This window comes from Mus musculus, chromosome 14 (genome assembly GCF_000001635.26).
Source record: "Mus musculus strain C57BL/6J chromosome 14, GRCm38.p6 C57BL/6J".
Lineage (NCBI taxonomy): Eukaryota > Metazoa > Chordata > Mammalia > Rodentia > Muridae > Mus > Mus musculus.
This window is the reverse complement of record NC_000080.6, coordinates 118,315,162-118,333,063: the sequence shown is the minus strand read 5'-3', so window position 1 is coordinate 118,333,063 and position 17,902 is coordinate 118,315,162. Positions and strand designations below refer to the sequence as shown.

The 17,902-nt window shown below is 44.3% G+C and overlaps 1 long non-coding RNA gene across 1 annotated transcript; it reads right to left on the bottom strand.

Annotated features, from left to right (window-relative positions):
• Nucleotides 1-2,273: 2,273 nt before the first annotated feature.
• Gm32093 lies at nt 2,274-10,306 on the bottom strand. Its single transcript, XR_383766.2, has 3 exons — nt 9,948-10,306; nt 6,626-7,526; nt 2,274-2,928 (listed from the first exon to the last, which is right to left on the bottom strand). It is a non-coding gene; the product is annotated as a predicted gene, 32093 (long non-coding RNA).
• Between the last annotated feature and the right edge of the window lie 7,596 nt (nt 10,307-17,902).

Here is a 17,902-nt window from a genome sequence, read left to right as displayed (position 1 = left end):
ATAATTAATTTAATAGTACTTCGGCTATGTTATGTTTAAGGGTGTGCCCCCTCCAGGACTCCCTGGAAGCCAGGCCAAGGGGCCCGCATGCAGAGGTGAACCCCACAGACCCTCTCCCAGTGGATGAAATGAAGGATGGAACAAGGCACAGCCTTGAAGTGCAACTTCAAATGCTCATCAGACATCCAGTCTTGTTCTGTTTTTCTTTCAAGCTTCATTACAAAAAGGCTTCTGGCTGACGGAAAGCAGACCACACGCCACTTGTCAAGACAAGGCCTATCTCGCCATATTCTTATTGACCCAAAAAGAGCCACACTGGAAAGTCCAAGGGTCCCACAAACAAAGCCAAAGGACATTTACTTTCCTTTCCCAGGGATCCCCACCCCCACTGCACACCAACCCCCACCCCCAACTCCCCATCCCCAACCCCCACATGCCCTTTGCTCAGAGGTGAGGCCTGCGGCCTTGGGAAGAGTCAACCACACTGGAATTCAGGTCCTCGAGTTAGCTCTGACCTCATTTTCTCTTCATTTTAGGGATAAGTATAAGCGCATCATTTCCTGTCCTGGAAATGACAGGGAAGTGATGGCCAAGGGCATCTCCTGTTCTCCTATGGACCTTGAAGCAGTGGGAATAAATATTCCCTGCTCCCAGCCCTGCCAGTGTGTGATGCTGCTGCTGCTGCTGCTGCTGCTGCTGCTGCTACTGCTGTGGGGAAAATGGAGGCAGAAGATGAGCTGAGTTTCTTTAATGTCCCCTGAAAACTTCAGGGCAGAGCCACTGTAGAAGCTGGCTGACTGCACACCGGTAGAGCAGTGTCCCTGGGGTGGCATGTTCTAGGAGGAATTGCTAGAAGGAGATTCTCATGACTGTCTGAGTTCAATAGATCTGCCAGCCATCGCTCAGGTTTATCTCTCCCGCCAGTCAGACCATCACTATCCCGGAATCTGCCCCTTGATGAAATCTAGTTGGTGCTAGATGTTTTCACCTAAGGAGAAAAGTCTGATTTAAATACCCATCTGCCTCTAAATCACAATATCTTCATTTTTATGGAGTCCATGGTGCCTATTTGCAGTCTGAAGTTTGAAATAAATTCACACACTTAAGAACGGGCTGTCTAGTGTGTAAAATCTATTTGGTGGCAGTGCCACTCATGGTGTGTGTATGTGGGGGGGGGGCTGTGCTCATGGCTTCTTTTGAGCAAAGCTAGAAAATAAGTCTTGGGTTTGGTCTTTGCTTTTGTAGACTTAACTTCTTACCTTTGAGATCATGAGGTGGTTAGAGATTCTAACAAACGAGGCTTTGAAGCCTGGAGCCTTTCTAAGGATTGGCCATTCACCAGTATGTGAGTACAGTCAACAGCTCCTGCCTCCCAGAAGCCTCCAGTATAGTGATCTAGCGAATCCGTCAGGGTAGCTTCAAAATAAATCCCCATCTATCTGAGGATAGCCCTGACCTCTCACGTGCTGGGATTAAAGGCATGTGGCACCATATCTGGTTTGGTTGGTTCTAGAGATTGTATCTAGAACTTTGTGCAAGTTTATGATAAGCAGGCACTCTGCTGATCAAGCCTAGACCAAGTATCATTATTCTTTGAGTGTGTACGTGTGTTTGTGAATGTGTGTGTGTGTGTGTGTGTGTGTGTGCGTGTGTGTGCGCATGTGCATGGGGAGGCCAGAGCTCATCCTAAATCACTCTCCTTCTTCTTATTATTTTTTAAAAATTTTGCTACATTTATTTAGGGAGATGTAGGTGCACTGGAGTGTGTGTGTTGTGTGTGAGCACATGCCATAGTGTGTGTGCATGGCAGCAACCAACCGACAGGAATCAGCTCTTCCTACCACGTGGCTGGCTATCACAGATCAAATTCAGGGTCTCAGACTTGATGACAGGTCCCTTTACTTGCTGAGGCAACTCACTGGTCTTCCTCCCTCCTATTTTTTGAGACAAGGTCTGTCATGTATCTAGCATGCAGGTTAGCTAGATCTACTGGTCATCAAATCCTGCCCAGTGCCTGGATTACAGACCCCAGCTCTCGGGCCTGCTGTTACACAGGCACTATTGTAAACTTGGGTCCTTGAACCCTTGTTCTTACTCAGCAAGTACTTCGCCACCTGTGTCTCCTTGGTCCAGAGACACCCACTTAATAGTACAGGATGTTTTTTTATTGTTTCCTGCTCCTTCAAGAATCTTCTGTCTTTTGCAGGCCTAAGGTAGACACTGTGTCTGTGGAACATGTGCGGTTATTAAACTAAATCAGTTAGAGTCACAGCTTTGGTTACAAAGATGGCTTTAATAAAAATATTACCATACGGTTATTAAAACAAGAGCCATAAAAGCCGGCTAGCCCCCTGGCATTCAGTTTGATTCATGAACACCACAGCTTGGAATAAATTGTCAAAATTAAACAACAATGAAAAATGAGTCATGTTGCATTTTAAACACAATGCTTTAAAACTCTTTCACCAACTGGCACCTGAAAAGACCAGCGAACACTTCCTGAATGCTCTTAGACATTATCACAGAATAGTGTAGTCAGGTACAGAGGTAAAGCCAGTCAATTATAGATGCAAAGGCAGCCTAGCCTACTGGAATCCATTCTTCACCAAAATGTATGTAGTTTGCGCTGAAGTTGAAAGTCCCTGAGGCAGTTTCAGAGGGCCTACTTGTCTGTGGACTCAGTGATATTCCACTTTTCCTGAAGGTCCCTGGACTATGGGAAGGGTGATATTTTAATTTTTTAAAATAACTTAATGCAAAATTAATCACAGTAATTAAAAAATATGATCAAGGCAGGTTTGAAAATAAATAGCAGGTGAAACATTCTGGCTTTGTGTCTGTCTCGTCTCTCAGTCTCCACTCCAGCTCATCCAAATGGCCACTGCCGCAGGCAGCCAGTGTGGGCTTCCGTGGGCGTTCACATCTTCCCTGCAATAAAGGAATGGCGATGAGAATTTAAATACCCATGAGCTTGAGGCTGGGGAGATGGCTCAGAGGTTAAGAGCACTTGCTGCTCTTGCAGAGGACCCAGGTTCAGTTCCCAGCGCCCACATGGTGGACCACAACCATCTGTAACTCCAGTTCCAGGGGACCCTAGCTCCCCTTTGAAGGAACTGACACACATGATCCATGCACACACACATACGCAGAAAATGCATTTTAAAAAAAATCCAAGGGTATGAGGTGAAAAGTGACACGGTCTATTTCAGTGCTTTGCATCTGAGCCCCTCTTTCTGAGGAAACTTTTTGGAGTCCTTTGCAAGTTAATCTAGTGATTTCCTATAGTGTGTTCTACCCAGAGGTCTCCTAGGCTCACCACACCTTGGGCTGCAGCCACTGCCTGAGAAGTGTGATACCTGTCTTCTGCCTCTTTTCTGCTAATCTATGAGGTTCATTCCCAGTTCTCATAGTTTTTAACAGCTGAAACAATCTACCTAGTCTCTCTCTCTCTCTCTCTCTCTCTCTCTCTCTCTCACACACACACACACACACACACACACACACACACACACACCAGACTTCAGGCTTTTGAACTGGAGATGATAATTCGTCTTGACCTCCTACCCTGGTTGAAGCAATCAGAGCCCCGGGCACCTTTCTACCTGTCCACTGTGATGTACTGGGATTGCCCAACCTTCTGACATCTGCAGAGCTCACACTTAAAAGTTATGCAAGAAAATTACACTCAAAAAAAAATCTCAAGAAGGAGAAGAAGAAGAAGAAGAAGAAGAAGAAGAAGAAGAAGAAGAAGAAGAAGAAGAAGAAGAAGAAGAAGAAGAAGAAGAAGAAGAAAGGTCTTATAATGTTCCCCTAAGTTTCTGATTTTGTGTTGGGTGAGCATTTGCAGCTATGCCGGGCTGTGGGCTGGACATGTTTAAATGTCCCTAAGGTTTTGTTTTTTTTTTTTTTTAACTATTCTTAAACCTGAGCTTTCCTCCAAGTTTCATCTTAAACTTGAGAACCACAACCAATGCCATCATGCCCCGTTTAGCCAGGTTTTGCGTTTGAGCCACCGTTTTTCCAGCACTCTTCCTTCTCTTCGGGTTCCCCCTCATGGAAGACTTTTGCTTGCAGTAACCACAGAGCCTTCGGAAATCTCTGGTGTGATTCTGATTCACGGGGCAACGTGTGTGGTTGGCTGTTCTTTTCTGTGATTCGCTTTTTACCATTGAATGTCCAGTAGTTTCTGGATGCTTCTGTTCACAGGTGTCAGTCGGCATCTCGGATGACCTCCTCTTCCTGGCTCAAGGCTATACTTTAGTTCCCAGCCACATGGCGGATAAGGGCTCTCCCCAAGGTAATGAGTCTCTTCTAGGTGAACTATGTTTGACGTTTTTCAGAACAGCGCCTCAATCCTGCCACCCCACTTTCCTTACATTATATTTTATTTTGTGATTTCTTCTTTTTTTTTTTTTGAGTGTAATTTTTTTGCATAGTTTCCTGTAACCCTGAACAATATGGGCGATGACTGCCCTTCCCACCCACAAGGACTCCAAGAGATGAGCCTCCCACAGGCTGGTTGGCTGCTGAATCCTAAGATATTTGTAAATTTCTTAAGTCCCTGAATAATTACTAGGCAACCGCTAGCCTCCTTTCTTCACATTGGACCTTGATAAAGAGACTTCTAGATTCGCGAGTCCCTGGTTAGGGTTAAGCAGCCCTTAAACTCTAATCTGAGAGTAACGGAGCTGCCTACATTTTTTTTTCAGGGAACAGTAAACACAGAGGAAGAAAGACACACACAGAAACCATTCTCTGGAATTCCACTCCTCTCGGATACTGAGCTATGTATCTAGAGTCTTTCTCAAGAGAAACCTCCATCCCGACCACTTGCCGTGGTTCATTCTGCTTCCGGCCTTCCGCTCCGCTCCGCTTTTCTCAAACTCGGCCGGCCATTCGCACACATTGGGGGGGGGGGGGGGGGGGAAATGAAAGAAAGTAGAAAGTTTAGTGTGTCATCTAGGAGTCAGAGCTGGTGATGGTTAGCATGTCGTCTGGGAGTCAGAGTGCATTTTCAGCAATGAAGAATTTACGTGGATTCATCAGCATCCGTGCTTCCGTCTCGAGGCAGTCTGGAGTTTAAGACGCTCCTCCAAGGGTCGGTTCACACAAACGCTGTCATCTCACTGGAATATTCAACTTCCCAGTTTCAAGCTCACTCTTCATGTGCTAGGAGCTTCCTTCTATGAGGGCCGCCCCTCTCCAAATATTTGAACTAGTCTCTAAGGGGTTATGTTTTCTTGAATCAAAGTCTCTCTCCTTCCTCCTTCCCTTTCTTCTTTGCTTCTTTCCCCTCTCCCTTCTGTCCGTCCACCCGCCTGCCTTTTCGTCTCCAAACTGGGTTCTGACTAAATGATGGTACTGCTGCTATCTGAGCTCCTAAAGCCAGGGCACTAGTACCATCTCAGCAGGTGCTCCACTGCCCCTCAAAGGGAGCACTTTCCCCCTCCTGCTGGCTCCTGATGATCCCAGCAAACACTCCTCAGCCTGAAGGGACCCCGCAGCAGGGCAGTTACAGATCCAGCATCTTGCATCCGGCCTGCAACCCTTTTCTCTGATAGATAAACAGGGTACTTCAGAGTGAGCATCTGCCATCATCTTGGTGTGGATTCCCTTAAGACCCACTAAGAGCCAGATAATTCCTTGATCTTTTCAGTGCTGCCATTGCCTGGTTGTCCCTCTGGGTGGGAAAGAGAAGACACTGCTTGTTCTGGTGGGCTCTGCTGATTGGACAGACGGAGGGTGAGGTGTGAGTGGGGGTTTACAGTGGTTGACTTGGCACAAGACAAAGAGTTTACTGAAACCACCTTGACTCACATGAACAATAGGTCATCCATGGCAGACACACACAGCATACAAACACCCACACCCATACACACACATACTATATACACACACCGATACACACATACACCCATACATACACACACCATACACACACACACACATACACACCATACACACACACATACATACACACACACATACACACCATACACACACAAGCATGGACCAAAATCTGCAGCTCAGACTCCCTTTCCTTACATATAAACTGGCTTCTGACCCCACTTCCTTCCTCAACCTTTGAGTTTCAGTGTCTGACACTAGCTCCTGGTAGGGGTATCCCTACCCCCCCTGATTGTACATCCTTAGTCTCATAGATCATTAAATACAAACTCCATTCTAGAAGAAGGCAGTAAAACTCGGGTTATTTGTAGAAACCAAGGCCGGAAGGGGAGGCTCTCTTTTTCCAGAAATCACTATGGCTTCTCTTATTATCATCTGGATATTGCCAATTTTCCCTGACTCTGTGTAATAATTGAACCACAAAGTAACTCTCGAATACCAGGAGAGCCCACTAGTAGCTGAATAGAAAGAACCTATTATACCAAGTGTTCCCACCTGGGCTACGAGCAGGGCCGTGTCTGGAATCTAAACCCGTTCATGAATAGATGCCCCTCTTGGAGACAATTCTCCCTCTGTGGCTTTAAGAGAAGGTGCTGGGTGAACTCCTTTGGGAGTAGGGCTATGTATCTTTGTTTTCATGATCTAAAGTGGCTGGAGACCCAACCCAACAGAGCACTTGACCCAAGGACAGCCGGACTTCCTGGGACATCTCACTTACAGGTTATGGTCACTTTCTTATGACGTGAGTGTCGTGGTAGAGCAGGAGTAATGTGACTTGGTGGTGCTCACTCGCAACCTTGAGACTGATTCGACTGGTCTGCTCCTCAGCATGTTCACCGGGAGAGGACAGCTCTAGACCAGACTGGTAGTTTTATGTTGTTCTCAGTTGTAAAAACTCTTTCCTCGAATCAGAATAGAACGTGAAGGCCAAGAGCTCAGAGGGAAGTGGATACAGGGGCTCTAGACAGGCTTGCTCTCCCTTGCCTGAACGTTGAGGGGTCCCAGAGGAACCCTGAGAGCTCTCAAGGTGTATGGGACACACCTGGGAAAGCACTGTTTCAGTGGTTTAGTTCTTCTGGTTTAGTTCGTAACACTTGTGACTTAGGGCCATTGTGAAATCAAATGGGCAACAAAGAGCTCTGCACACTAAATATTTAGTGTTGGCTATCATTATTTATCACACTTGTCCATTTTGTGTTTGTGTGTGCACGAATTTGCGCTGGGGCCTTCGTGTGGAGGTCAGAAGACAGCTTGTGGAAGTTCGTTCCCTGCTTCTACAAGCAGGTCTCGGGGTTTGAACTCATGTCCTCGGGCTTGGGCGTTCCCTGCTGGCCTTGCTATGTAACATCCTAAGCACATACTGGCTTCACACTCTGAGCTTCACACTCTGAGCTTCACACTCTGAGCTTCACACTCTGAGCTTCACACTCAGCTTCACACTCTGAGCTTCACACTCTGAGCTTCACACTCTGAGCTTCTTTGAAGAGTCTCCTGTGGTCCTGACGTGCTGTGCTTGGGGTCCAGACCCTCAGAGGACTTCTTAGATAATTGTCACCTTGGGGTAACAGAGAAACATGCAAACTGTATCGATCTCCGTTTGTGTTCTACTTTCAACTGAACTGGAAAAGGATTAAGAGAGCAAAAACAATAATAAATAAATGCTTTAGGCTTTGGACGGAATCCACACAAATGGAGAGGTTGAGATGACACTGATGAGCAGGAGAGATCCAGGCCTCCCTGGCCTTTTGACCTATCTAGAATCTCCATACCGTCTGGGTTGGTTTGTGAGTATGGACATGCATGTGTGCATGTGCAGGTTTAATTTTTTTTCTGAGTTCATCCCATACACCCACAAATAGGAAGCCTACAGCCCAGATCCGTGCTTTGAACATGTGACCCCCTCTGCTTCATTTGACAGAGTATACATCTGGTGCTCTGATACATGATAGAGCAAACATCCCAGTGTTTGGTATAAGCCTAACTCACGGTGCCATCCTTGCTATCTAGGATGAAGGTGGTGGAAGTCAGCTTGGCTGTTTGACAAATGGGTCCCCACCCTACCCCACTGATCTCCAGGTTTTTATAAATCAGTACGAAGGAGGCCTGCCTGCTGCACCAGCACCTGCCATTTCTGCCAGGGCATCAGAGATGAGTCAAATAGACACAACTTCTCTGTCTGGAAAGATGTGAATGGCCCCCTCTTAAAAAAAAACAGCTTAATATCAAACTGTAGTAATCTGAGTGTTGGCTACAAGTGTGGACAATGGAACGCTAGCCTATTTTGAAGATAAGGATATAAATAAAATTATAAAATTGACATGGCAGTAATGTGGCTTCAGTTCAGGACAAAGGTTCAGTGAGAGCTGTCTCTCCATTTTTAGGACACGGGTCTCAGTCCAGCTCAGGTCAGCCTAGAACTCACCGCGTAGCTCATATTAGCTTTGAACTCATGGTAATTATTCTCCTTCAGTTTCCAAGTGCAATGATAATGAATATATGAGCCGTCAGACCTAGCTCAAATTCCTTTTTTAGATTTGCAGTTCCTGAAAGCAAGAGATTCATAGGGCTTGAGTTGGTTTTGTGCCAACATCTTTTGACAAAAATGATGTATGATTTCTATGGGGGAGTGAGAGCGTGCTGACCTCCGCTAGAAGCTGGGCCCACAGGGACCTGGTGACTTCCTTGGACACTGTGCAGAGTGACTTCCTTTTCCCTGACAATAAAAGCCTGTGACACATACGGAGAAGTCCTGAGGAATCCTTTCATTCCATGCAACATAGAGGAAGGCTAAAGAGAAACAAATTTCAGGGGCAGAGGAGGGAGAATCAACTTTACACATCCTTAAAAGGGTAGACTGGAAAAAGACCGAATTTCCAAAGCATTTATAGAAACCATACCCCACATTCAAAGAGTTCACAGATTACTGCCCTAATGGAAAAAATAGGTTTAGGGAATTGTAGCCACTCTTCCAAAGCCTGCTTCTCCAACCTACTCATGGGTCAGCATGAAAAACTACAGTGTTTAAAATTCACAACAAGTCCCTGCTTTGGAAACTCTCCTGGCATTTCCATATCTACTCCAAGAGAAGGCAAAGGGACTGCTGGGGTTGCAGAGGGTACTGAATTAGGTGGCCTCAAGCCATGACCAATGGATGGAATTAATAGTCAGTTCCTAATGCATGGAGGATGTCTAACATTGACCTTTCATGCCAGCTTAGAGCTTTTCCCTTCTCATTTTTGAAGGTCAATATCAAATTGAGTAGCAGACATTTTAAGAATACCAATCGGGGCCAGTGAGATGGCTCAGCACATCAGGTAGAGCCTCGCAACTCATTGGATCACCAGGGCCACATGGTGCAAGGGGAGAAAGAACTCCTCTCTCACAAACTACCCTCTGAGCTCAGCATGTAGGCCGTAGTGCAGAGAGTGTGTGTGCAAGGATGTGTGCGCGCACACACACACACACACACATGTGCGAGCGCACATGCAAATACACACAAATACATAAATGTCATTTTAAAACAAAATTAAGACAGGAACACAGAATCTACGTATATGGCAACACAACGCGAATCTCACAGTCGACCAAGACACGTGAATATTCACCTCACAATACAACAAACTTTCTGCCTTGCATATTTAGAACATCCTTAAGCCAGTCAGCCAGCCACTGACAACCCCGCAGATGCAGAGGCTCCAGCCACTCATCCCACAGTCTCACCTGATCTTGATTCCATATCTGCTGCTGCCATTACAGATAATGAGCTTTTTCCCCCCTGTTCGAAAACTTTTATTTAAGAAACACACAATGTCCTCGGTAACCTTCAAACACACCGTGCTTACTGAACTAAAGCCTTCTTTTCCCCTTCTGAATAGAAATGCCTCCTGCCCAGACCTCATGCAGCTAGGGATTGGAGTGCAATAGACGGTTTCAAAGACTGCTCTTTCGACTTAACAATCAGTGCATTAGGCTGAGATGCTCAAGCAAATGCGATGGCCACAGAGGGCTTGGCAGCACGATGGTGAGGCTCCCCCGTTTACCTGGATCTGCAGAAGGAGGAATGAGCATTAGCGGTGTGTTCTGGCTTTCAGCCCCCGAGTTTACCTTGATCCTCCTGACAAATGCAAATTGACATCATATCCACATTGCTGTGGTATTTATCACCTCGGCCGTGATGTGAGGCCTCTTCCACTGTGGAGAGTGTGAGGGGGAAGCAGATGAACGGAAAGACACACTGTTGTGTGGGGAATGCATAAACAGACAGGAAGAATGGACAGACGTGTTCATAATAGAAACCCTAAGTCCTCATTTTGTCCCGATTGTCTCCCCTTCCTTTTTAAACAACCTTCCTTTCTTGTAGCTATCAATACAAAGTTCTTTCTGGTAAAATGAAGTGCATTCAGGCTGTCTGAAAAAAAGCTTTTAAAGTTGATCTGTCCTCACACAAAGGGCAGGCAGCAGCAGCGGCGGCGCAGTCAGTTGGGGCAGGGGCGGCGGCGGCTGGGGCGGTGGTGGCGGTGGCGGCGGCGGCGCAGTCAGTTGGGGGAGCGAAGTTGCCCACTGTTCATTACTCATGCTCGACACCCCAGCCTCCGTATCATTTTGTAAAGAATCAGATAAGCCTTCTCCGTGATAAACAACTGAAATAATTTCTCTTAGCTGTCAGCCCCCTTTCTCCCCTCTTCTGCCTGTTCTCACACTCTTTTCCCGCTTGTGAAAGCAGCCAGGCGCAGCCCTTTGGTCTGATAAATGGGCTCCTTTCAACGGGTGGCAGGCTTCGGGAGAAAGAGATAATCCTGGATAATGTGGACACAGTTTTCATTTCATGTCACCCAATTAAACTGCAATTATCCGGAGTGCCACAGCAGAAAAACGGGAGAGAATGGCCCGGGAATGAGGCTGATCCGATCCCGGGGATACTTTACAGCACGCACATTAGTCTAGATTTATTCTGTCTGGATAATAAAGTGCTGGCCTGAGAGCATGCACACACACACAGAGACACATATGCACACATATGTACATGTACATACACATGCACACACACACACACACACACTCACTCACACACACAAGTGCTTATTGCCAGATCTGCTGCAACCTGTGGCTGATGGAGATGCTTGCCAGTCCTGTGAGAAACAGAAGCCCTGTTAACAGGGTCAGCACTCCAAGTCAAGGGCAGCCCAGCAGGGAACCCCCATCCCACTGGACCCTCTTTAACACCCTGATCACCAGATAGGCCTAGGTGGGGGTTCTTCAACACACTATGAAATACCATCCCAGGAACCTATCTCCTCTAGCAAGAGTGGAGAGTAAGGACATCTCTGTAGTTACCAACACGTTTAATAAATCAGGCAGAGACAAATTAACCCACAGCTTGAATAGATACAAGCATTTCAGTGAACTCATCAACTGGGAGGTTGATACCCAGCCCTGCAAAGAATCCAGCTATGAAGAAAGGGTAGGCATCTTAAATGTCTACAGGTGTAGCCCTCAGATACTCTGACCCTTGGAAACAGTGGGCTTCTTATAGAGAAAATGAGAGAAAACACAAACCTGAAGGTTTAGTGGAAATGATTACAGCCATATTCATTCTTGCAGTTGAGGGAAGATTAATAATGGAAGAATTTATTGAGGGAAAAGCCAATACAATAGAATCAATGAAACTGACCTTTGAATATGACATTGTCAGAACACAGTAAGATAAAATGGAGCTGATCCCAAACTCACAAACTCCAAAATTGCATTTTCATCATGGATGACATAAATCTTTGAATTTATGAGTACCTCCTCAAATAAACGGTGCAACCTTCCCAGCTGGTATACTTCGTGATGACTCAACTGCTTTAATCTCCTAAAATTAGTCTCTGGTGTGCTGTTTGGCTCTGTAGCTCCTCTTTCTTCCTCTTTCTGAGATGGATCCCACTGTAATCTGTTTGAGAATAGCATTTATGGCTCCTATAGGTGGCACACGCACAGAGAGTCACTCAAAGTTGGCTTTGACCAGAAAATTTCACTCAAGGGTTGCTGCCTAAGGCCTAGGACTCCTGCAGGCTTCAGCAGGTGATCAGGGATGGTAACAGCCATCCTTGGGGACTCTGCCTGACTCCCTCTCATCTGGAGCTGTAGGGGTTACTGTACCCCACATCTCTGAACCAACATGGTAAAGCTCATTGTCCAAGTCACAAAGTAAACATGAAAGAAAACAACCTGGAGAGATCTTGAGATGAATTTGAAAATTGGTTCATTCTTCAATAATTCTAAGTGCAATAATAACCACTATAATGATGCTAACGACACAAGGCAGCCGTACGTACCTTTCATCTAAGCTCAAAGCACTAGACAGTAATGGCCTGGGATAGGATCCCATCCTAGGTAGCTTTATGGGAGAATCCACACAATTACAACGCCATAATGATACTATGATAACATTAATAATACCTTGTGTTTACACAATGTCTATCTCTGGGAAACCTGGGCACCTGAGAGATGCTGATCTAATTAAACACCGAGTCTCAGGCACACAGGTCTATGGCAGGCATTTTCCATTTAAAAGCTCTTTAGGGAATGGTGGGAACCCTGGCATCACCCACCTCCCTTCCTACAAGGTATTTGTGAATATAAAGGACAAAGATTGCCCAGATCCAAATCTCACAACTACAAGGAAGAACAATGTTAATAGCACAACATAATAATACTGCTTCCATCTCTGCTCATCTGATATACTTGTCTTTCAAATGATGGGTTTAACTCATATCCTGTCCCTTTTCCTTGAGAGATTTTCACACAGCTCCGCCAGTGAAAAGAAGACGGTGACGTTGCTGGAAGAGAGACAGTCTTCAGTGTGGTTCCTTCAGCGGCTGCTAGGACACAATCTCAGCTTTTCTGTGGCTGGCTCCATTTCACAGGGATATTTTAGAAAAGCTTTAGTTATGTGAAGTGGATTTTAAAAATACCTTTGGCTTTGAGAGGCAGGGAAGTGGGACTGGGTTAGGTTCAGCATGGGATGATCTCAGAGCAAATAAAAGAACTAAATGGAAAGAAACTCCCTTAAAATAAAATTTCTGAAAAAAAAATTTCTGCTATAGATTAATTCAACGTGAGCAGCGTTACACAGGACCTCCTTCCACGCACTACGAGATGCTCAAGGAAATACTTTAATTTTACCACAATCTCAAATATTCAGTGACAGCCATAACATTTATCATGGTCTGTGATCATGTTTCTAACTTGTTCTCTTATTTTCACCCTACTAGGAGATAAAGCCACTTCACATAACTAAAGGTTTTCACCCTTGAGGGCAAGGGTCATGTCTGTCTTTATTCATTAATATATTATATACATACATACATACACACACATATATACATGTATATATGTATATACACATATATACACATATATATTACATGTATACATATGTGTATACATATGTGTATACACATATATATTACATGTATACATATATTACATATATTCGAGTTAACTCGTGGTATATGGTTAATTAATAAACACTAAATAAATACTTCATATTGAATAAATGTAGAAGCTGAAACATAGTAACGTGGTTGGAGACTAGAGTTTTCCATTAGAAGTCAAGACTGTGCCATTTTCTAGGTTTACACCCCAAAGAAATGTCTTAATCTCTTGGAGTCTCCTGCCTCACTCACATCTTTCATATGTTCCTGGGTATTAACCGGAAGCCATGCAGGTAAATTCGTTAGCCTAAATCCTTGATAACCAAAGTTACGCAACAGTTTGAACCCATCTTTAAGGTTAGTGGATACCTATGCCGTGCACAGCCTTGCCCTTCCTCCACAACCACACTTACCACTAGAAATCTCCCTGTAACCCAGAGATGGCATCCCTTCTGGGGTTGTGACCAACTGCGCTGGGCTAAGGACAGACGCAAAGAAAGACTACGCCAGGTAGCTGGCATTGTGTGCAAGGTTTTCGTTTTGGACATCCTCGCCATCTTTGGGGACCCTCGAGGCCTCCTCTAACCTATCTTAGCTCTGTCCACATTAAGGCTCAGCTATGAAAGCAGACACAGAGCTTCCAATACTCCTACTTCACGCATCACACGCCTCCATATTTACCCCCTGCTCCAGTATGGCTATCTTAGAATCTTTCTTTAAGATCATTTGAAGGATGAAACAAGGAATGGTAGGTCGTAGAGCCTGGAAAACCACTATGTGCCCTGGCTGTGGGGAATAGAGGTGGGACTCTCTGTGCCCCACACCTGTGTCTCACCTCCTCCTAACCAAAGCTTCTGGCGAACCACGAACCACGTGAACTGTGGCGCACTGAAGGCGATTCTAGGAGACTCAAGCAGCATGCAGAGGAGGCGGGATCTCTGCTTTGTCAGGATTGGTGCATCCTGGGCAGTTTTCCAAAGCGCGTAGAGCAGTTTAACAAATCTTCTCCCAGCTGAGGCTGTGAGCTGGTTGGAACCGGTAAGGAGATTGGTTTGCAAAAGAATGTGAGCTGCTGCCAGGGAAGGACTGGGGTTGGGGGCTGGCTGGGAGGCTCTTGGTCTCCTCTGTTATTCCTCCTGGTTCAGAATAAGCGCAGGCCTCTTGCTCTGCTGCTAAAGCTGCCTGACACGTGGCATGTTACATTCTCTAGGGCTTAGTTTCCTCACCTACACTCCACACGAGCGTGCAGTAGGATCACATGGGATCTCACCATTCTGTTGCGTACAGGAACATAGGATCAGTCCCCACTGTGGCTGCTCTTCCTGGGCAACACTTGTAACAGGCAATGGAGTACCTCACTGCCACCGATGATGGGCCACTGATTGTTGCACAGCTATACAAATGTCTATCCAACATGTCTATAACCTGCTGGAGAGTTGGGTGACCTTTAAAATACAGTTAAGGGTTGCATTTTATGCAAATGCTCACATGTGTTTGCTCAAGCAAGGAAGGGGCAAAACAAGACAGAGTTGGAAAGCAAGGATGGTGGGTGGGGAGGCAGCTCTGAGTTCCTGGATTCTTGCTAAGAGTTCTGTCAGTCTTTCTCGGAACTTGCGCTGTGGTCCCCATCCTCAGAAGGAAGTTCGCAGTATGATACTGTTGGCTACTGTGTTTCACTTTTCTTCACCATCTGCCGACACGCAGCTCTCCAGAGGGGAGACTTCCTGGGGCAAACCTTTCCATTCATCAAACTTTCTCTCTCGAATACTCTTTTCCATCCACACTTCTAATAGTTGTTATGTAGGCAAGGAACATACAACTTCACGTACTTAACATATTCGTTGAGACTCTGTGACATACACATATGAAAAACAACTAACCAATATTGCCTGAGAAAATATGAATGTAAAATTTGCTTTTCAACCTGCAGGCGGATTTATTTAGTTGCCCAGGAAACAGGTCTGGGCGGACTCACCTAAGTAACTTTAAGTACACTTATTACGTATGCAAACGCAAGCCACCTGGACCCTGTCCTGCAAAAAAAGGACATTATAGGCATGTTCTTGTCCACTGACCGAGCATCCAAGGTTCCTTCTTAGGAAGGCGGCAGAAGAGACAATGTTTCCTCACTCCCTAATGCGTTGGGGGAGGAGCAGCTCGTTCCCAGCTGGCAGAGGACGGAGTTGGACCCAGTACCCAGTGCAGTGCATGGCTTTTGGCAGCAATCGCTGAAAGAGTGGGTGTAAATTACGCTTTAGCTTTAAGGCTGGATGAAAGCTAGCTTTGGCCCAGCCTTAAGTGTCAGAGAGTGGCTGGGGTCCAGATCCCTGGTGGGAAAGGACTCGTGAGAACTGGTGCTGCAGAAGTGAGTCATGGTGCAGGGGTGCCTGTCACCAGTGGCCCCGGCAGACTGTCACACGCAGCCACTCAGTTTGAGCCATTAAATGAGTGATACATATCATCATCACCAAGTGAGCACAAAATGCATAATGATTTGATGAAAGATGGATGGGTGGATACATAGATGATAGATAGATGATTGATAGATACATACATACATACATACATAGATGATAGATATATGGATGTTAGATAGACAATAGATGGATAAATGATAGATTGACAATAGATAGATAGACGATACATAGGTAGATAGATGATAGACAATAGATAGCTGATTGATACATACATACATTGATAGATGGATGATAGATGCACAATAGGTAGATAAATGATAGATGATAGATAGATAGATAGATAGATAGATAGATAGATAGATAGATAGATAGTAGATGATAGATAGATAGTTGATAGGTTGATGATAGACGATATAGTTTGGAGGAACAGGCATTTTGGATTTCTTCATACTAGTTTAACTGTTTCATAATTTGAAAAGTGATATTTTAGCAGTGAATTTGGGGGGGGGAATATTAAGACTCATGTTTAATTACCTTAGTGAGTTCGTTGGATGGCAAGTATAACCAGCCCTTCTTTGTGCAGAGGCTGGGTAAACCAATGTGAATACAAAGTTACACTTTCTAATGTCTAGTTTTTGCAGCTGAATTTCAGTGGTGACTCCCAACAGTTTTAATCATCAACATACACACTTCAATTAAAAATGTGATTTATTTTGAAAGCTATTAAGTCATGCTAGATCGTGACATTGAACTTGGATAAAAATGTATGGAAAGCGTTCATCTTTGGTCAGTTTTTATGTCTGCCTGACACACGTTAGGTTAAGTGGCATGGAGAAAATCGACCTGTAATATGCAAACAAAGGTCAGACTTAGAATAATAACTTTATCAACTCTAAATTAGTGAATGAATCTAGACAACAGTCATCAAAGGTTAGCAATATTACAAAGAGAAAGATCAGACAGGATGGCTGCCCAAAGAAAACACATTCATTTCTTGAAGTAGTCCTGATGTAATTAGCATGGTGTAGTCAAGCTTATATAGTGAGAGTGGTATAATCAATACAGTTCCCAGTGCCAGTTTAACATGTAAAGAGCAGATGACTACCTCTGTAGCACCACTCGACAAAAGTCAGGCTGTGGGAAAGTCTACCAATAAGCCATTTACTTTATGCTTGTGTCGGGCAGAAGTAGGAAGAGATCCCAAAATCAGAGACAGGAGAAACAAAAAGAGTAGAACTTTAAAAACATTAATTGGAATATGCGATCTAATTTGAATCCTGTTTTGAATAAACAAATTGCCAATACAAATGATAATCAGAGACCTTTGAAGACTGAATGGGTAATTTATGATATTTAAAATGACTATAATGATTTCGATGTGATATTCTTAATTGCTCATCTTTTAGAAAAATATATCCAAGTATTCATGAAATAAAATATGTAGGGTTTGCTGTAAAATATTTGAAGCAGATGGGCAGAGGGAACGGTGTATAAGCAGGGATGCCCACCAACTGGCTACGATAGCACACTGTTGTCAATTATGAATGTACTGGGTTGTGTTTATAGCTCTCCTGAGATGTATCCAGCTCACAGGCTTTGGTTGGACATGCCTTTTGTATGAAACACATTTAGCCATAAGTTGATAGTAGGGGTTCATTATATTATTTTACGTATTTTTTTAAGTTTTACAAGTTTAAAGCAAACTTGTAAATAAAATAAAATGGTTTCTTAAGACAGAATAAGATCATGAAACTAGAAGACATGTACACACAAAAATCTGTCTTAACAAAAGTAATGATATTAGAGGAAAAGGCTATATCATCTATAGTCTTAAACACTTATATTAAAAGAAAAGAAGAAAGAGGGAGGGGAGAAGGAGGTGGTGGAAGGACATAGAGAGAGAAGGAAAAGGAAATTACAAGTATGGAGGTCCAACTAAAGTTGAAATAATCATATTAGAGTTATAATTTCCCAAAAGAAGAAGAAATTACATAGTAAAGAGCAAAAGACTAATAAAAAAGAATTAAGTAAGCCACAGTTGACTCATTAGAAATACTAATTAAATTAACAAATTTCTGGTGAACTTATTCAAGAAAAGTTAGAGAAAATACAAATAAATGTGATGTTGGGACCAAAATTCGAGGAGGTATAGCAATAAAC